Below are 25,285 nucleotides of genomic sequence, written 5' to 3' on the forward strand. Positions count from 1 at the left end.
CCCTTGGCTATGTAAACAGGTCAATAAAACAGATAAGTGGCAGCATTACCTCCATATGAAACATGAATGAGATGATTCACAGAACCCTGTATTCATCCTGGATGTTCTGGGGGAAGAAAAAAGAATAATTTAGGGAATCAATGTAAGAAATATTTGAGAGCTGAATATCTATGCTGCAGTGAATTTTAAAACTGTCATTCAGGTATCTTATCAAAGGAAAGATTAAAAAGTGATAGGATCCTGGTCTAATCTAAGAACAGTCAATGTCTAAATGCTTAACCAATTTTTTACCCCAGCTAACTGCTTAGGAACTGAATCAGCACAGCAGCACTGAAAAAAATGTCTTTATCTGGGACTGTTGGGACTTACAGCATAACGAAATGCCAGATGGCAGTGGGTGCTGAGGGGCGTGCTGGAGAGCAGGATACGGGGGTACTGACTGTGTGCAGTCACCAGCACCCATCAGCCCTTTTTAGCGCCAGCTAGAGCACCAGCCCTGCCAAACCTTATCTCATACTGCACAGGGCCAGCTCTGAAGTCTCTGTATCCATGGCAAGTTAATCTGCATTTTGGATAGGGCCACCCAAGATAAGTGGGGGCAGTCGTGGCTGTAACCGCTCCAGGAGATGGTGTCTCCCAGGGCCCTGGCATGTCACGCGCCGCAGCTGGCACATACTGGGGGGCATTGCGGGTCCTGCCTAGGGCACCCACTGTTTCCTTAATGTGGAAGCCAGGGCACACAGGGAAGAGAGAAGTAGTTGGGGTATGCGGAGGTTTCATCCTGACAAGTTCTCTGTCCGTACCCTAGCCACTCGCGTCTCTCACCCCACTGGTTTTTCAGCGCTGGGCACACCCTTACTGGTCCCATTTGACACTGCCACTCCAAAGGCTCCCTACCTTCCCACGCTTCAGCGAACGCTGCCGGCTGCCTTGAGGAAGGGTCCATGTGTCGGGAAGCACAGATTAACGACCAGGCTGCTGGACAGGAAGAGGAATATGTGGCCACGCACTACGATAATCTGGCTAACGATCCAGTCAGGTATCCGCTTTTAATACAAGCTCCTTGTGTTAAAAGGGGCAAGGCCAAGCAAATTGCTCAGCTGTGCCCATATTGCCTAGATGTGCTTAGAGGCAAAATGAAACTGCCTCACAACTTGTACCCAGGCTGGGCTTTCTCAGCTGCTCAGCTCAAAGACAGAATAAATACTTCACTGCTGCTGCAGCACATCCTACTCCAACACACAGGCCCCGGGTCCCCATAGGTCCTGGTCCTTCCAGGCAACGTACGGGATCTGTGTGAGATGGGTACCCTCAGAACCAGCCAAGTGCCTGCATAAACCCATGAGAGGTAAAATAAAGAGGACATGTAAAATTTGTGCTTAGATTTCTACTCTAATCCAGTAAAGCTGGCAATAGACAGGCACCTGCCTCTGGCTAAGAGGGCAACTTGCTTGAAAACCCAAGCCATGAATCTTCTCTTCCCTACTCTCCAGTCAAGTTGTGACACCTGCTTGGGTCATTGATCTTGGGCTGTGTGTACAAAAAGCCCCAAAGCCCATACACTGTACAGGAATAGAAAGAACAATTATCATATGGGAAAAAGAGTTAAAATTATCCTCTCTCTCCTTGATTTAGAGCAGATATTTAAGTATATTTGTCCTGCCCGCTGGCCATCCAGTCATGGGGGGAGATACTTCACCTAATCCCAAATAGAAACATTAAATTTGTTCATGTGAGTTAAAAAAGGAACCCACAGTTTCGTCAGACACGTTTTCAACAACATACTCTATGGAAAGGAAGGAAAAAGAAATGTGGTCTAAATGGCACTGATTTTTTTCTCCCACAGGGAATAGATTCTTGTTAACCTTGAATATTCGCATACACATAAATTAGGATCTGGATGCTTTGCAGCTGAGAATCCATCCTGCAGAGACACAGGTCTGTGCTGAAAGAGCAAGAGAGGCAATAGAGAAGGTTGAATGCTATTGTTTAAAATAACTACCTCTATTTGCCATGCTGGGAACTTTGTAATCTCTCACAGTCCTAGAATAACTTTGACTTTCTTAGAGATGATGAGATATTAATTTTTCTCTTGTAGAGCAGAGAAAGAAAGCAAGCTAAATAAATGTCTCCTTGGTATTAACTTCAGCAAAATCTATATTTGGTGTTGTATATTCTGCAGTGTTAGCTTGAACTTCAGTCCCTCAGAAATCCCTTGTTTTATTAAAACCTGATTTAGTTTCAATAACTCCATACTGTAGACGTTCAAAATATAAACACAGTGATGCTCTGAGGAACTGTGGGAAGGGATGGGTGGAAGTAGTCAACTTTTGTATGGTAGATTTTAATCAGTTGTTCTGTTGGATTTATTTTAATCCAAGCTTTATAGAAATGTAATTATTATCATGACAAGTTCAAGCACCTTATTACCAGTACTTCTTCTGTTCTACTGTAAGCCCTAAAGCCTAGCAGCTGGGTTTTTGGGTTTTGAGTTTCAAAAAAGTCAGGAGAAACATTACAAATAACCTTACGCCTAGGAATTAATGAAGCTTTTTCTGACAGATGTGGAAAGAAGCTAGAAAATTTGATAGAAATACAGGTATTGAGAACACCAAAGTATTCAAGTATTACTGCATGAAATCCAAGCAAACACTCTTAAAAGATACAGACCATCATACTAAAAGCTTTTGGACAAAAGTTCTGTCTTTAATATTTTCCATAAAATTCTGTGTGTAATTGTTGTTGTTGTGAAGAAGAAAAAAATGTACTCAGGTATCAAATATAGCCCTTTATTTTTCTCAAAACAAAAATGTGTGATGAGCAAGTGACATTTATAGGCTACAAGGACAGGTCTAGATGGTACCATGCAGTGGGTTCAACTTATTACCTCTCCCCTGTTTTACCATCCTACTGTAGATGCACTGCATGGACCCAAACCTGCCTTTCAGCACCCAGCTGTGAGCTCTAAGTTATGCAGCTCCATTTCTGCTTTGGATATTCCCCACTGGTTCTTCCCATCATCCCCATGACCTCAGCATATTCCTCTCATCCTGCTTGGAGTAGTCTTATGGCATTATTATGTGATTGTCTCATGGCTAGGCTGAAGCAAGTCTATTGATGAGTTCTTACATGCATATGGGGTCTAACAGAAGAGTTACACAAAAGATGTAAATGATAGGAGAGCCTCCAAATGCATAAATTATCAATGAAAATATTATCTGTATAGGGTGAATCTGAGCTACATAAACACACAGAGGTAGAAGGGAAAGAGACTGTGAATGGCTAGGCAGAACCAAAACCATCAGCCCCAACAGTCTTTCCTACCTATGTTTTTCTAACAGTATTTTATTGGAGAACTCTTAAGACTTCTTACTGGATGCTATAGGAAACCAATAATGGCTAGACATTCAAAAACGGATTCAGTACATTTATTTAGATAGGATAAATTCTCAAATGTACCATAGGGTAGTTAAAACACCAAATGCAGGAAGTCTGAGACTTGGGAAGGTATACGGAAGGCGGGACCCTTTTGTGCAGTCCTTAGCATTCTCATTTTTCCCAATCATCTACCCTTGGCCATGTACAGGCATGACACAGGCTATAGCACTAGATGGCCTCAGATGGCTAGGACTTAGTATAAGAATTCTTACTGTAGTCAAAAGCAGATCTGTGTAAAGGAGAGCAGTAGTAGAAAACCAAGAATGCTAATAAGGAATGTACAAAAGGGCAGAGTAGGATGAAGGAGGTAATTTCAACAAATATAGCACAAGTCTGCGAGAGAAAACACATTTTTGGGCGCTGACTACAGTTACCATTGCATATGGCTCTTGCTGAACATTATCATTTACACATCTACAGGAACACGTGCACTATTCCTGCTGCTAGTCAGGGCATAAGCCACTGTCAGGACCCTCAAGTGATATACCAGTATGTGATGGTGAAAGTGTCCACACAGAAAACTTGCTGTGTTTACAGTTAGAAGCAGGAAAAAGTCATCATTAGGTATTGTCTAGAGATGCAATTAAATATTACATTGGCAATAGGGACAGAAGTGAATTTCAGACTGGAGTTGGTGTTTACTGAAAAACAAACCAAAAAAGGCTATTCCAATGCCATCTATGATCAGCCCCCAACTCAGTATGTGTCTGTTACGGGCAAGGCAGAAGCACACGTGAACTACTTAATCCGGTTTCCCAGTCAACACATAGAGACAAATGTCTGGGATCAGCTGAAACTTATACATCATCAGGTATTGGCTTTACTAGAAATACCTTTAGCTTGATAAGCATCTTCATCTGTGATACATCTAGCACATACACTCCTGCCTCTGCCAGTGACCAGCCTGCAGTGCTTCTGAGCAAGGTGACCCTCACTTTTCTGCCATATCTTGCCTCTTCTGCGCTCCACACATACAACCGCTCCTTGTCTTCCCCCCGAGTCAGCTGTACGATCTCTTTGTGACCCTTAGAGATATCAGATATCTTGCCCTGTAGCATTAGATTTGATTATCTTTTTCATTAACCTAGCTCAGATTGCCACAAATGTTATTACTGCTTATGAACTAGCCTTTTGAAATCTAGCAGTACAGTGGGTAATACAATTACATCCCATAGCAACGAAAGCACGAGACAACAACGCACAATGCAATGGAGTAATTCTTTCCATTTGTCCTCAGTATACCGCACTTCAGTTGCAAGCTCCCTGTATTTATATATTACAGGGCAGAAGAAATAACCTAGCAATAGACAACATGATTCATTAATATCTTTCTAAATAGAATAACCCATTTATTAGGATCTGTGGTACCAGATAAACCATTACTCATGCTCAATCGGACAATACCAGTCCTAAAAAATTTTCTGATTTGAGAAAATAACCTAAATTTTAACCCAGAGACTAATTTACCCTCAGATTCATACCAGAAGGAGCAATTTGCTACTGCTGTACCAATGTTACCACCATGAACATGTAGGACTGCATTTACCCATGGCAGGAGTCTGGTAGACATTAACAGTGCTACTCATTGAAGTAAAGCTGCATGGGTGGGTTTTCAGGAACTCACTAAAACTTTTAGCTTTCTAAACAGACATCCTGAAAACATCACCGAACTTAAAGGAAAAATCAACAAGGGTCTGCAGATAACACAGACCTTGAAAGTTATTTGCCCCAACTACGGGGATACATAAAGACAAAATATTATTTTTCCATAATCACTTTTAGGCATAGATTCATAATAGGCTATGTTAAAATCTGTTTTATTCTGTGAGTTACCTTTGATACAAGCCCATGGGGAAGAGTAAGAAAAAGAATAAAAGGCCATTTCTGAACAGCCACGTGGTAGATGGGAGAGCACAGCCTAATAGAGGCTGTTATAACCTCTTCAGAGAAGGGGTGTTCAGGTAAGAGGAAGGAGGGGTAGCAGTGGCCCCCTTCCAATAGCCAGCAAGTTGAGAGTAGCCTCTTCCAGGTAAAATATCACAGCAAATTAATTCTCTGCATGTCGGGCCAAAGAGGGGACGGCAAGGGCAAAAGGCAGAGACAGAAATTCAAAAGGCAGATTCTGTATGTCCACACAGCCCAAGGTGTGGGGCCAAAGTATGTGTATAGGTAGTCCTGAACCAGCTCCGTTATCAGAGCTACATAGTTATCATGGTGCCAAAGGCATGGGTACCAGCTTACCCATGACCCTAAACAAGTACTGAAGCAGCTTTCCAAGCCAGCACCCCTGCAGCTGCAGCTCTCCAGCCTTCATCCCCAAGTACACAGAGCCTGCATGTGCTCTGCCTGGGCTTCTGATTGCAGCACAGGCATCATGTCTGATCTCTCTTCCCCATCAGTTCGCAGTGCAGGAGAATGAGTGTTTACAGTGAATTTATAGCAGTGCCCCATACAATAAGACTTTTCAAGTTATGATGTGAAGTCAGGTAACAGCAGCAGAGAAATGGTAACTGGATATCCTTTGTAGTTGATTTAAGAAGCATTGCTATTGTCTTTTTGATGCAAAGGAGAAATACAGAGGAAAAAAAGAATTAAAAAATAAAACAAAAGGTTGAAAAAAGAAAAAATTTTAAACCCCCACTTTTCAGAGGTGGATTTTTATTTCCAATTGCTAATATGCTGTTTTGTGTGTGCTTACAGAGAGGGAAATTGTCTTTCATTCCATACTGTTATGACAGGACAGCTGAACAGCAGCATGCAGCATTTAAAATCAGCATTTCAAAGCCTCAGCTATTCCTGGAATAGCTATTCGTATTACTTCACTTCTTATTTGCACAAAATCAAAACACGGCTAGCTTATTTGAAGAGTTTCTTAGCTGATTACATCTGAGCCTCTGAAAACTTCATCTAGGAAAACAGTTTCTACCTATGAATGTGAAGGAAGCCTTGAATTCCTATGTAATCATAAGCAACAATGTTCAAAGGGTATGATTTTTTGGTGGGGTTGGGGGGGGGGGGGGTTGGTTTATGTTTGGCGTTTGTGGGGTTTTTTTTTTTCCTTCTCCTTCTTTACATGCTTTGAATGAATTTCATCTTCCAGCCTCCTGAGGGAATCCATCACAAGGCTGAAGCCCTATCCTTACCACCAAGGGCATCCACAGCCTCCTCTCTTCCATGGGGTGGGTCTGCCCATCCCTAGCTCCAATCGCCCTCCAGCTTCTCTCCTTCACAGGGGCTACCTTGCTGTCTACAGTATTGCTTGGACAGTGGATTGGGCACACAGGCTCTTTGCCCAGCCTAACAGCGAGCACCTCCCCTTCTTTGCTCTCCTTAAACAGCCTTTGCAGCCTCTGGAAATGCCTCCAAGCAAAACCCTTCCTCCCTTCTGATCAGTAGCATCAGTGGCCAGGCATTAATTGTCACCGTGACTCTGGTTTGGCTGCATCAATATGATGCTGTTCCAGTATTTCCCTCTCCCTTGCTCCAACATTTGTTGCTTGCAAAGGGAAGCTGGGAAGTGAAAATGTCCGTGCTCATGCATACAGCGTCCAGATCAGCACATACGCTGACCCAGCTCTCAGGTAAACCACAGAGGCATCAGACACTGTGGAAGACATTTTTAGAGTGTCTGATAATGTGAAATGTCTTGGTGTCCAGTGAGGGTGGGATAGGTGGATGGTCAGGTTGGCATGCTCCACAGGGGACCTGAGGCTGGAAAGCCACATGCCAAGCGACCCAGGATTACAGATCTCCTTCCCATGTCAAGTCACCCTTTTAAAGAGCAATCCCAAGCACACACAGAATTTAAAGGACCACCACAGCAAATCTGACAAAGATATTTTCATCCTTTTCCCTAAGGCCAGAAAGGAAAACATTTCCTGCCCCCCACCCAAATCACTGACCTAAGAATTCATGAGATACAGATCTCTTGCCCAACTCTACTGTTACTTTTACCCTGTATGTAAATATTTATTTCATAACCTGTCACATCAGCTAATCAGCAAATAGCTCCTCTCGGGTTGCAGTCCCCCACTTGACAGGTTGCCAAGGGGTGATTAACTTTTACCATCTTCCCTCCTAGAGAAAGAAGCTGGAGCTTTCCCTGGCTGGTCTGCAAAAAGGCAGCATTTCTCACAATCACACTTAGTTCAAAATCCCAACACTGTTCAAACAATTCACTGTACTCAGCTAACACTTCCTTATAGACAGACACTCCCTGAAATGAAACTGGGTATCAGTGGACTGACTGAAAAACACAATTATGTGGCACAATTAAACTGTTCGAAGTTTGCTACTCTACCAGACAGTGGACTTTACATGTGGTTTCTCCAGTGGGCTTAGACCTGATTTAAGCATACAGAGCTTGGAAATGGGCTCAGCTTGAAGTTTTTCCTTAGGATTTGGGGATCTAAATTCTTTGAAAAGCTCAGACTAATTACATAGGCAAAATCCACTCTGCATCCCACTGTGAAATTCTTCCCTTTGTTGTCTCATTAAAACAATATAAAAGCTCGGGCCATGACAGCCACTTGAAAAGATGCATTTTCTGACTGGAAAAAATATTGTCTCATTTCTTCTAAAATAGGAACATGGTCCTTGACACCAGAGGAAAAGTTCACAAAGGGAAATAATGGTCAGTGTTATCTGAAAGATCTGGAGGATCTCATGTTGCCCCACCACAGATATATTATGTCTGTAGCCACTGGTACGAGGAAGAGGAAGCTCAGACTCCACAGAGGTTATTTTACTTAAAAATTCATGAATGAGTAGTTCTAAAAAAATATGATGCGCACCATGACTAAGTAAACTCAGAGATCCAGGCATTCCGCCAGCATCTTTGCCATGTCGCCGATATAGTGACAGAACAGGCTCCTGCCCTCCCTGATGCTCCCGGATTATCTTCCAGCAACAACAGCGTCCCTGTTTACTGCACATTAAGTTCAGTTTGGGAATGCTCTGCGTGTATGGCTGACGCTCTTTTAAAGATCGCCAAGGTGCTGCCCCAAGACCAAGTGTCTTCCCACCATTGATCAATCATATCTTACCTTGCAATCAGTGCACTGCAGTCCATTAGCGTTAATCAATGCTGGAGCCTCTTCTGTGTCCAAAAAGATAAGTAAGCTCATTTTTCAATATTGACTGCAACTGTTCGCTTTTCAGCATGATTTCACTCCAAAACTAAAAAAATAATTAGGACCTACATACTGCTTTCTCTGTGCTACGGATTTCCCCTGCCCCTGCTAACAGTGAGGTAGTCTGTCATCATGTAACATGCTTTGCCATCAGGTGCACACACACACAGGATCCTGCTTTAGTGGTTTGCTGGAGGATTTTTGTAGCTTAAGAACCCAATTGCTTATTTTAGTCAGGTTCTTCTCAGTAAGTGAAAAAGTAGCAAAGCTTTATCTATGAATCCAGGTAGGGGCCCTGTCCTAGCCCTGTTGTTAATTGAGGTGACCCCTGAATAGCTTTACCTCACACCCAGTGTCAGCTGCCTTTGAGGTTGTGCTGACAGCAAAAATAAAGCTGGTATGTGACCAGCACCTGGTTGTTTCCCCTTCCTCAGCCGAAGCCTTATTATACAAGGCTCTGAGGGATGTGGCTGTACAACTAACAGTCTGTGAAAGCATATTTCCCCAGCGGTTCCTTCTGAGCCACACAAAAGTGTCAGATGAGGACAGAAGCTGGCATTATGGTACTGGCATGACTGAATCACAACAAGAGCTCTGATGTTAACCATTTAACTGTATAAACATATTGTATGGCACTGTCCTGTCTGGTTTCTGCCCAGCACTATTCCTATTAGAGGTTCAGGGAGCTAGTTCTCCAGCAAAACTGAGCCTTCAAACAGACACCAGATTGAAAGATCCAAGCAACGGTCCAGCTGTTCCAGCATCCTGGCAACAGTGGCACAAAAATGCCTCAGACGATGTTAAATCCTCATCTCCCTCAGAACCAGGTCCTTTCATGGCAATGTTTCCTGCAGATAACTGTGATCTCTGAAAATATGTCAGTCTTCCCTTCAGAAGGTAAAGGCTTGAATTACCATGACCCTTTCGTTGATGAGCTTCTTGTGCTAGTAGGTGGCATAAGAAAAGGTTTCTTTCCCACACTGTTCATTACACTTGTATCAAATCCTCCTGGGGATACACTGACAACATGCTGACACAAGCTGACAACAGCAGTCATAGCCCCGGGGAAGGCAGTAAGTTCAGGCCTCCCAGAGACGAGTTTCTCTTCCCCAGTGCCATCTTCTGAGAGCTGCTTGGCAGCAAGCAGCTCTGCTCATTTACTGCCTGCTCATCTGCTCCGTCCCCCCATGCTATCCTGCTTCTCCATCTTCCTCTTGCTTCAATCCCCCGCTTCTCCCCTCTCCTTTTATTCTCTGCTATCCAACTCCATAAAACATTTTCCTTTTCAGCCTCCATCACACATCCAAATACAGCACTCTTTAACCGCACAAATATTGCCTTCCCTCCCAATTAGGACATAAGAGTCAGTGAAATCCTAACCTGAGCTGTCTGGGTACTAGCAGAGGGGCTCACCTTCAGCAGTCACCACTCACATCATGGATGCCCTCTTGGAAGCACTGCAGGCTCCCCAGAGCTGCATCATCTGGCAGGAGACCTCCTCTGAGCAAAAGAAGGAAGACAGCACTAATGAAATGCCTCTCCTGTCATCAGTCCTCCGTTAAACCCACCCCATAACTTGATAGGGTAAATTAACAGTGACATTTGGGGTGAGATGAGGCAAACTTAAGACAAATTCTCTTGTTGCTGTTAATTTGGGGACCTCTGTTGGTTTCAGGAGGGATTATTCTAACATTCTGCCAATAAATCTGACAAGAAATGTGTCACGCTCTCCCTTTTCCAGTCCCCCAGTTAACAATTATATTGGTCTCATTATTTCCATAGTATTATTGCTCAGTGTATTGCACTACCTCCAGGCACAGCAAGATTAAAGGTAGTAAGAATCTTAACCTTACATTTCATTGCCCTTGTCAGTTCAAGTTAGCTACACAATGTCATTATGTTTTTATATAATACAGAAAAACAAGTTGTTCTTCTCTTATTCCTTTTAACTAAATCCATTGTTTTTCTAGGCAGTAGATAGTAAAATTAATGGCTGTTCTCATACTATTTTATGATCTTGAACATCAAGTATTCCCTGGTTGCTGAATCAATCAGGATTCATTGACTCCTATTAACAGTTAACAGGGCACTGTGTTGTTCAAGCAGACATTCATAGTAAGGCTTTAACTCTGTGAAATCATGCTAGATAGCCAGGAAGTCATTAAAGTTACATGCAAGATCTGGTTTGCAGGAACTAAGAAACATGAATGCACTTATTTTCTTCAATGCATCGATGTGGAATACCAGCCAATGTCCCCATAGCATAACTTTAAAATATGATGTCCTAGCTTCATCACTCCCATATAATCCCTTTTATTATTTCGTTGTTTCAGGTAGATAGAAAGACAGACAATCTCTCTGATCATCCTCTGACACAAGACAGGAGGAAATTCCGGCTCTGTAAGTTTTCCAAGAACATTTTTAGGAAATACAATTTTCTATAAGTGGAAAATTCCCATTGGCAATTTAAACAGATTGTATAAGTGATAATAGGGACGTCTTCATTTAGTTATATGCACAGTTGCACACACAGTTACACAGCCTACCATGAAAAGCCCTGAACAACCTCACTGGATACTTTAAAAACAAACCCCAACTCTGTACAGAAGCCTATACAACTGTCGTTGAAATATGACACTAATATAGGACATTTTATGGACATTTTATGTTCTTCCACTCATAAAGTTTAAGAAGCAAATTAATCTCACTTGTGAGGGCAGCATCACCAGCTCCAGTGGTAGTTAGCAGTGTAAAGCAAATAAGGTTAGGATCCCAGCACACACTGTGCTTCTCAGAATATGCGTTTCAGAAATAATTGCTCTCTTGAAAGAGTTAAGAGTCTCTGCCCCTTTCTAAATGCAGCACAGCAAAAACATTGCTCACTCTCTCACTAACAAGTATGGTTCAGTAATTGTAAAGTCATTTTAAATTCTAATTCAAAGTAATTTGATTTGCAGGAAATGGCAGTTAATTATTCATGCAAATGCCTCTGTTAGATGTGGCTGGACTAATGCACGCTCCACGCAGTAGGCAAGAACACACACTTCCATGTACCTCAGACAGTCTGTGATATTTTTCACAATACTGCGTAAAACAATTCTTTTTTTCTGCAAATCACTACCTGCCAAAAGTAAGTTCCCTGTGGAAGTTTAAATTAGAGGTGTAGTTCAGCGTAAGGAATAACTATATTCCAGCCGGTTTTAACTACTCCTTACAGACTCGCAGCCAGCGTGCACCCCTGTGACAGCCCAGGCCTGCTGGCCTGCGTTTCACAAAGCCTGGACCTTTCTGCCACCCCAGTTTCACCTCCAGACCACGGAGATCTTCCTTCTGATCACCGACATGGCTGAAGGTAAGGGTTTACGGTCCTAAGCAGGGCCCAAAAGTTCACATACATGGGGTCAAGTCAGGAAAAAAATCACCCTGTTTGAAAAGCACTGCCTAAGGCAATGATTTGTCAAGGGAAACCGGCACCTTTTCCTCTTCGGTGAGGAGAAGCCAACCCTCCTGCGTTCAGCCAGGGCTTTCCAGCTCCCTCCCCACAACACATTCCCTGCACGTTAGCCCTCGCTCCATCACACAAGGTTAGCAATGCTTCACTGGTGCTGTATGTACGCTCTCCCACCTATTTTTGGCTCCACTACAGCACCAGTTCCAGTAGTAAATAAGGTCCTCGCTCTTTGCAGTGTATTTACCTAACCCTGTGAGCTAGGAAAATACCACTACGCCCACAGCACATGCAGGGGAGAGAGGCAGAGACAGACTTCAGTAGGGACTGAACACCTGCCCTCCCATGTGAGCACCCAGCCTACATTCCCTCTCTACGCTTTAAGAAAAAAGATGCTGCACAATGTGCCTGTAAAGCCCTTCCCTCCAAGCACATAGTTTTTTACTTGAGAACGGTGTGATGCGTCCCCTCAGACTGGCCAGAGAAGGGGCCAGGACAGTGGCAGGGCACTGAGCTCCTGGAGACCATCTCTTCAGCTTCAGGATGCATTGCAACATTCAGTCACAGGTATGGGTGCAGGTGACACCAATTTTTAGAAAAGCACCAGAAGAGATACAGGAAAGGCAGCCTGACCTTTGAACCAGGACAAATAGGGGAAGATGTGATAAAGACTAAAATTAGCGGGCATCTAGAGAAGTACAATCTACTTGGGATGATCACACCAGGAAGACTTAGTATGGCTTTTGCATTTAGAAGGTCTGCCTTGCTCTCCCTGGAGAACTGTAAAGGCATCAACAAACCTGTGGATAAGGGTGATGTGGTTGACACAGACTGTCTTGATTTTCAAAAATGTCTGCCAAAGGGTTAGAAGAAACCAAGCATCCATGGAAGGTTCTGGCACAGTTAGGAAACACAGTAGCAGCTTTTTCTCAATGAAAAGTAAGCAACAGTTCAAGAGGGGTCTGTGCTGGGACCTGTGCTGTTCAGTGTATTTGCAGGCAGTTTAGAAAAGGGTGAAGTGAGAAAGCTTACCAAGAATACAAAGTTATTCAGGGTAGTAAGGACTAGCACCAGCCGTGAAGAATTGCAGAGGAATCATATGCGACTGAGCAAGAAAATCCCTCAGAAGGTTTACAGCAGAACTGGCAAATGTTCAGGGAAAGGCAGGACAGAAGATCAAAGGTAAAGAAAGCTACTGCACATGGAACAAATCAGTGAAGCAGGACACAGCAGTCTGTGAAAGAGGTGACTTTTCAGTATACAAAAAAGCCTTCAGAACTGTGACCGAGTGTAGGGAGGGTGGGTAAAGACTGGGTGTCCACTTTTCTAACCGTACAAGCACTAGAGGGGCACCAACTGAAGCTTGTAGGAGCCAAGTTCAAAACAACAAAAAGAGGGGCAGCAGGAATGCCTCGACAAAGGGCACTGCAGATGATACACGTTTTTGTGGCTTCAAGGGAAGGCTGGACATATTCTCACAGAGGGGAACTGCCCAGGGACCACATCTAGCCATCAAATCTCCGTGATCAAAAAGGTGAAGGCTGGGAGAGCATCGAGTATTATGTATACTTGTCTTGCTCAGACTTCTCCGTAGGTCTTCACCTATGGATGCTGTTAGAAACAGCACTCTGGGCTAGGTGAACCTTGGGTCAGGCTCTGTATCACCAACGTTATCTTCTAAAAGCACTAAAATCTCTCCTAGAATGAGCTTTCTACATCTTTATGGATTAACTCGCCTCTGGGGTTCTGTGTTAAATCTGCCATTTTCCTTAGCTCCTTCCCCAAACATTTTATAATTCTGTCTGAACTGCACATTATTAAAAAGTTCATAGCTCTCTTCATAGCAGAGGCAAGCTCGGCTGCACCTCCCAGGTTCAGAAATAAGAGCAAAAACACAAAAGAGCACACGCACAATTTTAACTCACACCTTCTAGGCTACTCCCCTGATGATTTTAAGGCTTGGCAGGAGCAATAAAGCTTTACGCACAGTTCAGTTTAAACAAAAAAAGGCCTTATAACTGGAAAACCCTGGCACTGCAATATGCTGTCTCAAGGATGCAAAAATGCTCTGAAAGAGAACTGTGTGACACACATAAGGACAAGGAAGGTCTCCAAGATGCCCAAGAGATGATTTGTGAGCTCTGTTTCAGTCATTCTCCTTGGCTAAAGGTTGAAAAGAGGAAGAAACACTGTTGAAATGCAGCACTATTTTACACAAGAAGCGTTTTGAGATCTGAAAGAAAAAAAATAAAAAAACTAAATTAAATGGTAGTAGGAGTCCAGTCATGATCTAGTGCTGAGCAAGGCCTGCTTCTACTTAATCTTAATGATTTTTTCCACTGAATTGCTGCCTGGATTTTCCAGCAAAACAGTATGCCAGGCAGGGGAAAAACTGTACTACAGCAAGAGAAGAAGAAAAGGAAAAGGCAGCTGTCATTTTCTATTTGCACATTTCTGACGCAAAAGGAGAGATACCATAGAGTTTATCCCTTCAAGCAGAGCTCACTTGGTATTTTTGGTTCCCTTCTCAAAACTTACACAGGGAAGATAATAAACAAAACCACACCGGGAGGAGCTTCTGCAGGAGCAACTGTAATTGGAAGACATCTTGTCCCTGCTGAGCAGCAGCATCCCACCTTCTGCCTCTGAAGAAAAATTAAAAAGAAAAGAAAAAAAAAGGTATTTTAAAAAATCCTGAGGCAGTTACAGGTCACGACCGTGGGACCAGGAGGCCCCTATAAGCAGATGGCAACCCTGGCGGCAGCCACAGGGCCAGCACGGTGCAGGCACAGTGTCCGAGGAGCATCGCGCTGAGATGCAGGAGGGCCACGGTGCCCAGGCCTTTCCGGGGTGCCCCCTGCACAGCCTCGGTCATGCCTTCCCAGCCCTGCCCGCTCTGCTCCAACAGCCCTCTTCCCTCCTCATGCACTTTATTAGTGGAACCAGGGGAAGGGGCTGACAGGGATTGAAGAATTATTTTGCATTTCTGAGTGCTGAACCGCACATCAAAATCGTCCACATCAGTGCACAGAGATTCATTCCCCATCTCCCATCCTTCATGCAGCATTGACAAGTTGTCCCATTCCCATCAAGGTTAACGAAGCTGGTTTCCTGCTGGTTGGTGTCCTACAGCCTCCACCCTGTGTTCCCCCTGCCACAGCGACCCCCTGGAGCCTCCCCACGTCCACCCACCTCATCCTGCTGAACCAAGGGCAGCACCTGCTGCGAGGTGTTGGAGCCCCGTACGCTGCACGGGGAAGCCGCTGCGCACCCGCAGAGCCTCTTTGTTCCTCCCCTCTGACCGACCACCTTCACAAAACTTGGAACAACTCCATGTCTTTTGAAACGCTGTGCCTCTGTTGGATTTGCTCAAGTGGCCAGCAGGCTCCAAAATTACACCTGGGGGAGGAGGAATAGGCAGCCCAGAAAGACAGAGTAGCTGCACAAGCTTCATTTCCTTTGGGAAGTTTGGCTACTGTTCCCACTTCTCCCACTCCAGGTCTGGAGAGTTCATTCAGCTAATCATCCAATATTTAGCACACTCTGAATTTTTTAAGGCTATTATTCCACAAACTTGAATACTTTCTGCTTCCCTGATGCTTGAATAGACTCTGGTGGCTGAGTTCAGACAAGGTTAGATTTTGGTGAGCAAGAGGAAAAAATACAATAATTCTCCCTGTTTTCCCATTTATTTCACTTTTAAAAATCCCAGCAAAAATAGAATTCCCTCAAGCAGCCGTCAAGAAACACTTGAGGTCCTTTATTATTAATTGAAAGGACCTACAGAAAAGAAGAAACACATTTTTCTTTTAGAAAAATTACACTTATAGAAAGAAACGTGCAAAGCTGTAAGCAATCAGGCCACATGCCCTTAAGGCCATGATTACACTGCACCTAACTTCAGCTGAAGGCCACTTTACTGGGATGTCTGATCTACTGCAATGACTACTGCTTGAGTTGTATTAGTAGAAGTCCCATGTAATTGAGGACACATTTAGCTAGAGCCAGTGGACTGTATAATGTTTAACCAAGTATTAAGCAAGTGAGGAAGTTTAATCTCTTTTTGATTGATAGAGGATGCAAAGATCCACAAAATAAGCACAGGCAAAAGGCAATTAATTTCACTTTAACTCTTGGTTTCTTTTAAACTCACACATATTATTTTCACTACCTTCAGACTTACTCCTGTAGAGTAAGCCTGAAGTTTAGGAGGTCAGACTAGATGGTCACATCAAGCCCTATTGAAATCAAAGTCTGCATAATCCCAGAAGACACATTTCTTACCACACCCAGGCAGTGGTGAGAAGGATTTGCATGCATATGCAATTCAGGCAACAGGCTGGAATGCCTACCCTCCAGTGTAAAAGTGTGAGCACCTGCCACCTTCACCAGAAACCTGGGGCTTGTTTTGAAAAGCCCAGAGCCCAGGTCAGCGCCTGTGTCCCACAAAACCTCAATGGCAGCTAAGCAGATAAATTCCTCTTAAACCTCAAAAGTCCCCTCTATACCCTAAAGAAATTGGTTTGTAAACTTGGGTAGATCAACATCAAAAGCAGGGACAAACCTTGGTGTAGGGGGTAACCAGAGTCAAACCAGGCTGAGGTATAAACACATTATCTAATCACTCTAGCAGGTACTGCAACCAGTAGCCAAGAAAAAAAAACAAATGGGAGCTTTTTCCAGATTCAGCACAAGAAGTCAGAATGTCACTGTACATTAAAAGCACAGCTTGCTTCAACCCAGTTTTGGAGAGGGAGAGAAAACACCTTGCGTTTCTCTGTTTTGTAGAAACCTTCTTCTCCAGGCTAGCCTCCAGTCGCCCCGAGTGTATCCCTGTCCCCATGCCTCTCTCCTGAAATGGCTCCCTTCTGGTGCTGCAGCCATCTCCAGCGGAGCAGGGCCCACAGCCGTTCCTGCTGGCTGCAGACAAGCAGCAGAGCCAGCACCAACCTCTTCAGCACAGCCTGCAGCAGGCAGATAGGCAACGCCACTGACTCTGTGTGGAAACGGAGAACGCAACAAGCGGCATCAAAGAAAGAGAGAACGTTTACCGTGAAATAGAGAAGACTTTATGCATCATTTCGAGAGCTCTTGTCTGTGCTGTTGCAGTAGATGTGAATGGGATGGGAATGCCACCAAAAGCCGCAGGCAGAGAGGAAAAAGGTGTCGGGAAGGGAGAATTACCTCCATCACTAGACACTTGGAGTTACCCTGAACTAATGACAGTCCTACAGTCCTCATCCACTGAAGGAAAAAAAAAAGCTCAACAAAGTAACCATTAATATGCTGTATGCTGTACATTGCCTCTGGAAAAGGCAATGCAATGTAATGAGCTAGTCTAGACTGGGACCCAAGAGAGCTCCACACAAGCATACAGGACAGGTTTGCTCCTGCCCAAACATCTGTAGAGCTCTCTCCCATAAGTTGCCATTTGCATGCTCCTGAGTAATCACACTCATACAGGTGGTTTTGCTGGAATGAACAAGGAAATGGGGTGACACATCCATACTGCTGAATGATATGTACATTGAGGGAACATGTCATTTTATGTTTCTACCCTATACAGCCAGAGGATGTGAAAAACAGTTGACAGGAGATGTCCACATTGCACTGGAGTTCTTAAGATGTGAATAGCTGATAAACAAGATACCTGTTAAGGTAAGCAAAACTTAACTAGTTGCCAACATCAGAGTCCAGCCAGGACACGCAAAGTGAAGGAAACACCGGACTGATTCAAAATATGCATTTCCTTCTGTGTCTGCAATAATTATGAGCACTGAGGCAAATCTCCACAAGATGGATATAATAGTGGCCTTTAAGGCGCAACCAGATATCTGCACAGAGCTAAACATCAATATTAAATTCAATGTTGAGAGGTACCAGCTCCATTCCTAGGGTACAAGCTAGAGTGATAAGAAGGGAGGTCAGCAAACAGCACAGGTTCTCTGTAGCAGATCTTTTGAGAGGCACATGCAAATCATCATCAGATGTAGTCAGAGTATTCTTGAAGAAAAAAAAAAAAAAGGATAAAAGTTTCACTGAACAAGGTGCAGAAACCTGTTGATTTCATCAAAGCTGGGGTAAAGGAAAAGAGAAACAGTTTCCCACCCATAGGGGTTTAGCACACCCCTGCTCTGATGAATAAAGAATTTAAAAAGCTTAAAACGGTATCAGTGAGTAAAGACTGAGTCTCCTTCATCCCTAACTGGATAAATACACTCTTGCATCCAAAAGCTGGAATTTTGGCATAAAACCATATGCAGTTAGGACAATTATGAATTTTCAAATGCAATCAAAACATTTTGTTTCCAAATTGATACAGAATGAAAACAGGTTTCAAAAGTTGCTGTGAAACTAATTGCTGCTGCCCAGCCAGCCCTAGTAGCATTAAGGAAGCAGGAAACCATCTCGCAGAAACCCACAGAAAATTTGGCAGGGAAAGGTGGGTGCTGTGGAGATGTCCACGAGTTACTGTTGTAAGTAAATTTTTCAGGGGGGCAGATGTAGAAAGGAGGGAGTTAGTACTTTGCTACTTTTTTGATGTTTCCTATCTTAGCTGGTGTTTCATTTCATATTGAATTCACTCTTTTATTGCCTGATTTTAAGATTTGTTATCTTTTCTAATGACTTTTTTCAGCCTTGTTTTAGCTCTTCCCCCTTCCTCTATCAAGTGTGCCCACATGGCTGCATATCTACCAGCCTTGCTTTCCTCCAGCACTGCTCTTCAGTTTTTCTCTTCTGCTTTCAGTCCATTTTTGTTTCTCTCTCCCACTCCATCTCTTGTTTCCAACTTCTTTGCTTCTCTGTTCCACTCCTCTCTCTTGACTATTTTCCTCTTCTCTCCACTCACTATATTTTTCTCTCTTAGCCTACGATTTTAATTTGTCTTCCTTTTAATTTCTTAACCTTTCCTGCTGTAATGTTTCCACCTCCCACCCCCAGTATCACACACACAGCACCACAGGCTCCCTCATGATAAAAACTTGCAAGGTTTGGGCTGACTCTATTTACAATGTGTCTTTCAGAAGCAAGGGAGAGGGCTTTTTAAAAAAAAAAAAAAAATAAATCCCTTGTTCCTTCATTCTCCTTAGCCTTATCATCCATCAAAGCAATCAACCCTTTATAAAATGAGCCATGAGGGGAATCTGTTGGCAGGGAATCTGCTCTGGCTGGGAAGCTGCCAAAGGCTGCAAAAGCACTGACAAACATCATAGAGGGGAGAGAGAGAGGAGGAAGCCATGCCCAGTGCCTCAGAAATGGGTCAGTATTACAAAAGGCAAAAAAGGCACAGGGATGTTTCAGAAAGAGTTAGTCTCTCTAATGCAAAGCCATCGCATTTTAGAAAAAGATTGATCTAGAAATTATTGCTTTTCTCAGCAGGTCCCAGTCCAGAGCTAACACTGCTCCTCTCCCCTCCTTCCAGCCACAAATACAACCAGCGCGTGCTGTTCAAATCCCCACAATGTTGACAGAGCAAGAGTTTGGCATCAACCAAATTCTCTCCACTTGGAATACACCCTTCTGTCAATAAGTATTTGCGAAAACAGATGTAAAGAGCCTCCCAGAGGTAACCAAATTATAATATTTAACTCCCTCTAAGTCCTTTTACACAAAATTCCACTTGAGTGTCCATCTAATGTGCCACATGCTGACATCCAGGGAGAAAGTGAGTAAAGCAAGTTAGAGAGATGGTATTTGTGTGCAAGTACTACAAATCATTCAAAGCCTCTTACATTTGCTTCTGGCCTGCAAGCATACATCTGTTCCCATGGCTACCTTCTCCATCCATGCTTCTCCTTTCTTCTCAGTAGTTTGCTCTATCCATTCATAGCATCTTGGCTTCATTAGGCTATAAACAACTTGGCATCTGCTGCCCAGCACCTGGCAAACTGGGACTTCAGCACTGATAGAAGCCTGGGGTGCTATAACTGTATAGATAACTGGTGAAATAGTAAGACAGCTACTAATCAAAAAGATGTATTTAAAATAGAGAACCTGAAAGTAGAACAGCATTTAACCCCACACACTTTCTTTTTCCTTTCCCTTTATCAGCATGAAGAAAGAAGCTTGAGTGAAGCACGTTTTTAGTCTGCACCCTGAGAGTTGTCTGCGTTCTTTATCCCAGCATCAAATCAGTGTGAAAAGCTTATCAGTCAAAACGGTCTGCTCATTACCACTAGCAGTAGCAGCTGCGAGTCACTTTGCCCCAGAGGAAGGGATTACATGAGTTGAAGGTGGGGACACCTACTTACTGGAAAGAAAACTCATAGTAAATTTGGGGGGTTTCCACTTCTCAGGAAGCTGGTTTGAACAAGCCCACCATCCACAGAGGCTACCCAAAGGACTGTAAGGCTAATCTGGCTTTAACTAGGTGCAACCTAAAGGGCGATTCGAAAGACAATAGGATTTGAGCTCACTTTCCTCTCTACAAATAAACTCAAGAATCCTCCACACATGTGCAAAGCAAAACAGAAGAAACTTCTAGGGCTGTTGCCTCCTCCAGCAGTTCACAGAGATAGTATCACCATGTCATTCAGGTCCAAGGCCCTGAAACAGAGCACTAACTAGGGCAGCACCTCAGGTAGGGACCTCTGGATAGGCTAACGACCCGATTAACAGGGTGTTCCTGGCACATATAAACGTAAAGATGGTCTGTCAGTAAATCTACATTCATGTGTCACATTCCTGTGGTGAAAAATATTTCCCATTTCAAATTTGAAGGATAGAAGTCAAGACTCAGTATGTCACCTCTGTCAGGTCTTGCCATGGTTGTGGAGCCTCTAGCCAATGACAACAACCACGTGAAGAGCTACAGAAGCTGAGTACTGAGTAGATGTCCACAGGGCACATGAATCCCAAACCTGGCTGATTCATTCAACTAGTTCTGCTCTTTGTTATGGCATAGTTATGTATTACGGGTCATATGGAATTTCTTTCTACACCTTAGTTATTCCCAAACAATCCTTAATTTCCTGAAAATTGTCAGGCTTCATATTGGCTGCCCTCTTCAGGCAAATATTTCTTCAACATGGGGCCTGTTCACCAAGTTTAATAACCTACTTTAAATTTCTCAGTGGCAAGTCCTCTGCCACTTAAGTCAGGAAAATGGTTTCTGTCCTTTTATAAAATTCGCTGAATCTTTTTAAACATCTCCTAACATAAGTTTCTGAACAAATAACTCATTACACCATCTCACAACCTTTCCTTTCTACAAAAGACTAACATTCATGCTGATTTGTATAATATTTAGACTATTTTTTCTCTTCAAATTTAGTTTGTATTTAAAACAGATCATTGTGTGCCTACATATTTAATGACTGTGACTCATATAACCTATTTCATCTGTTGGGGTTTTTTTTTTTCTTTTATTCTCATGTGATTTTGCTGCTGTTATTTTTGACTACCAAACAAGCCTATTTTGGTAAGGTAAGAAACTCTGAATCTTCCAGACTTCACAAACATTTTAAGAAAAGTTAGTGTTCATCCAGGTATACATGAATAATTCATAATGCAGCCTCATTTTTAGCACCATAAAGTCAGCCCATTAATTTGCAAATCCATTTTTGCATTATTCATTTTCTTCTAATTGCAGAAATTCTTAAATAAAGCAGGGAAACACTGCAGTGCTAGCAATTGTTAGAAATTAGAAACAAATATTTTTCATTTAGAACTAAGAACAGAGGCTCATTTTCCAATCTGTGATGTTTGACCTCAGGGCTAAAGACAGCTTGACCTTCTTAGCCCATTTTTTTGGTGGAAACACAGCTAGTGCAATCACAATCTGTGTGAGTGCTTCTGTGCTAGGGGTTTCTTAAACCCACAGGCCAAATTCAACCAAATTTGACAAAAGAGCAAAATGCCCTTAAGCAGGCTTGGTAATTTTCAGCTGTTTTAAGTTGCTTGAAAATAGATAGCCACAATAAATAGCCACAAAGAAACAAGGTGTTTTCTTGCTCTAGCTGAATATGCATTCAATTAGAAACTGGGGAAGCCCCCCTATGGAAGAGAGCTAAAAAATGCCCGATTTACAAGAAAAGCTCATTCAGCTGTCTTTTTAATTTCAAAAGCTGCTGCCTAGATCAGAAAGGAACACATATATTGGCAAGCATCAACTTTGAAATATATTCACAAACATCTGGTTTTGTGCAACAATATATCCATGTTGCCTGGAATAAGGCAAGCTACTACATGCAAAGGTAATGCCAGTGACAGATGCTTATCCTAGTGATCCTCACCCTCTGATTTTAGTTGCAAGTATTTCTGCCTAAAATGCAGAGACACCAGTCAGGCAGTTCATATCATTCCTCCTATGTCCTGACCCACTAAAGCTGGATGTCCCAGGCAACTGCTGCTGAAGGGAAGGCCAATGACCCCCCGATAAGTCTCTCTTGTTGGCCATCTACCTTAAGTCCAGATAACGTCAATTTACTGTGGCAGTAAAAAAACCAAAAAAATGAAGTGCGGCTTTGCAACCAAAGCAGGGCTCCTACTAGAAAATGTTTTGCGAAGATACTTGTGTCTCACAGCACTACCTCAGAATTACACTGTGTAGAGATTTTCTGCCCCCTGCAAAAACATTTCACCAAGAAGCCCTACAGAAAACCCACAAGCAGAGTGCTGGGAAGTCTTGAAGAACTCCAAGCACTGCTTTCAAGAGCGTGGATAAATACCAGTTTGACTGTTGCAATTGCTCGTGACTTATTTAGCAGCATCTCAGAGGAGTCAAGATGTGTGTTTAAATTCAAACAGGGCTGTAGCTGTATTCAGCGATTTTGGCAGACAGCCAGTTACCAGAAAGAATTGATATACATGTACTCACATGCCAGCTGTGAAAACTTGTTGAAGGCACTGGATAGGTATCAACTGCATTTTATAACTGACAAAAAAAAAAAAAAAAAGGAAAAACCACCACCTCAATAATTTTAACAGATGTTGAAAGCTATACCTCAGCCCTGCAACTTTGTCCCCACTGGCATCAATGGCAAGATTGCCATGAACCTGAACAGGATTTTACTTCGGGCCAGTCATGTGTAACTTTCCACACATGTTGCACAGTACGGTCAGACTCAGTATAGTCCCTGCCTGTGAATGAGGCCAGAATTTTCTGAACACCAAAACATTCATTATTTGTACAGATTTTGCATATCATGCTAGCAGTTAAAGTTCTGCATTTTCTCTCAGTTGTTTAATAAAGAATAGCATATAATAGAAATGTATAAGAGTGCCTGAAATGTAAATGATCCATATGGGTGTATATCTAATGAGAAGTGGTACATTACTTGGAATGTGGCTCTGTAGGTCTCTCTTTTAAAGAAATATTAGGCTGGGAGAACTCTAAGAGGTAATGGGGTTCTTACTGGTACTGTATTGCTGCAGCAGGACAAGCATAAGGCAAATAACTTGCCTTCTATTCCCTTCAGGGGTGCTGGAGCCAAGAAGTAGCACCAATTGCTCATAGTCCCGGCCTAAATGCCCCTTTCCCTGCAGCCTGGTCTCTTCCAGTTAAAAATATCTCCGGTTTCCCTCCAAGCAAATATTAAGCTTATACTTTAAGAAAGCATTTGGAAGAAGCTAAACGCAGTTCCAGTATGAGGATTTTGAGGGATAACGACCACATTTTTTTTTAAAGAAAGAGGACTGTTAAAATTGATTCTCTCCCTCACTCTGCACAGCTCCCACCAAGGGGCATTAAGCCTCAAGAGACATGTCTGAGGATGGTCCTAAAGCAGTGCTGGAAACCCAGCTTCAGCTACTACAAGGTAGTACAAAGGCTACAACCGTAGACATTTCCAAATACAATTTTTTGGGATATGCTTCAAACACAGAGCATACCATCCACTCTCTCCTTCTGCTTTCTCCTCATGGACATCAGTAGGAGTAACAAACTCCGAGACCAGCCCCAGCGTGAAGAACACTGTCCACCAAAATGACTTGGAGGGCATCCAGGACATACCGTGTGTGCACACGTGAGAAAAAACTGGGTCACCACTACTCCTTCCTCCCTCTTTTCTTCTGCAGGCGCTCTGCGGCATGAGGTAAAATCCTGCAACTAGATCAGCAGGATAACAGCATTATAAAACCCATCAATAGATCAAGTGCTCAGGGACACAGAGGTCTAAAACACATTGTGAGAGCCTTTTCTTAGCCAGCAGTTCCCCATTCATGTTATCTGCAGTTCAGTGAAGCAAAGTATTCAATATATAAAAAGTGAAAGACTGTACATTTAGAAAACCTTAGCAGAGCTTTGTATCAATAACACAGGCAGGCAACAGGAAGTTTCTCTGCATTAGATGCAATTAAAAAAAAGAAACCGAAACAAAACAAGCAAAAAAAACCCACAAACATCTCTCACAGTTCTTTTGAAAGAGCTCTTCAGACTAGCTGCATTTGGGCAAAATTGGGGTCATAAAAGCACTCTTGTCTCAGAATATGCTCCATTGCCACCCACACTGAGAAAACCCCCACTGAGAGCATCTTTTCTCTTCCTACTATACAAGGGGCAAATGAAATATTTCTTCAAGGTTTTAGTGCTTTGGGATGACTTTCTTTGGATGTGAAAATTCCCTGTGCTGAACTGCAGCTGGAAACATTCACCAAAGGATTGGGGAAAAGGAATTGCATACATGGCATTCCTTAGGGGTCAGTACTGGGACCAGCACTGTTTAACATCTTTGTCAGCAACATGGACAGGGGGACTGAGTGCACCCTCAGTAAGTTTGCCAATGACACCAAGCTGGTGGCATTGATGAGAAGTTCAACATGACCTGGCAATGTGCATTTGCAGCCCAGAAAGCCAACCATATCCCAGGTTGCATCAAAATAAGTGTGACTAGCAGGTCAAGGGAGGTTACTCTGCCCCTCTACTCTGCTCTCATGAGACCCCACCTGCAGTACTGCGTTCAGCTCTGGGGCCCCTAACATAGGAAGGGCATGGACCTGTTGGAGCAAGTCCAGAGGAGGGCCACAAGGACGATCAGAGGGCTGGAGCACCTCTCCTGTGAAGACAGGCTGAGAGAGTTGGGGTTGTTCAGCCTGGAGAAGAGAAGGCTCCAGGGAGACCTTACAGCAGCCTTCCAGTACCCAAAGGGGGCCTACAGGAAAGCTGGGGAGGGACTTTTTACAAGGACATGTAGTGATAAGACAAGGGGCAATGGCTTTAAACTGAAAGAGGGTAGATTTAGATCAGGTGTAAGGAAGTTCTTCACTGTGAGGGTGGTGAGATAGTGGAACTGGCTGCCCAGAGAGGCTGTGGATGCCCCATCCCTGG

Source organism: Accipiter gentilis, chromosome 5 (genome assembly GCF_929443795.1).
Source record: "Accipiter gentilis chromosome 5, bAccGen1.1, whole genome shotgun sequence".
In the NCBI taxonomy this organism is placed as follows: domain Eukaryota; kingdom Metazoa; phylum Chordata; class Aves; order Accipitriformes; family Accipitridae; genus Astur; species Astur gentilis.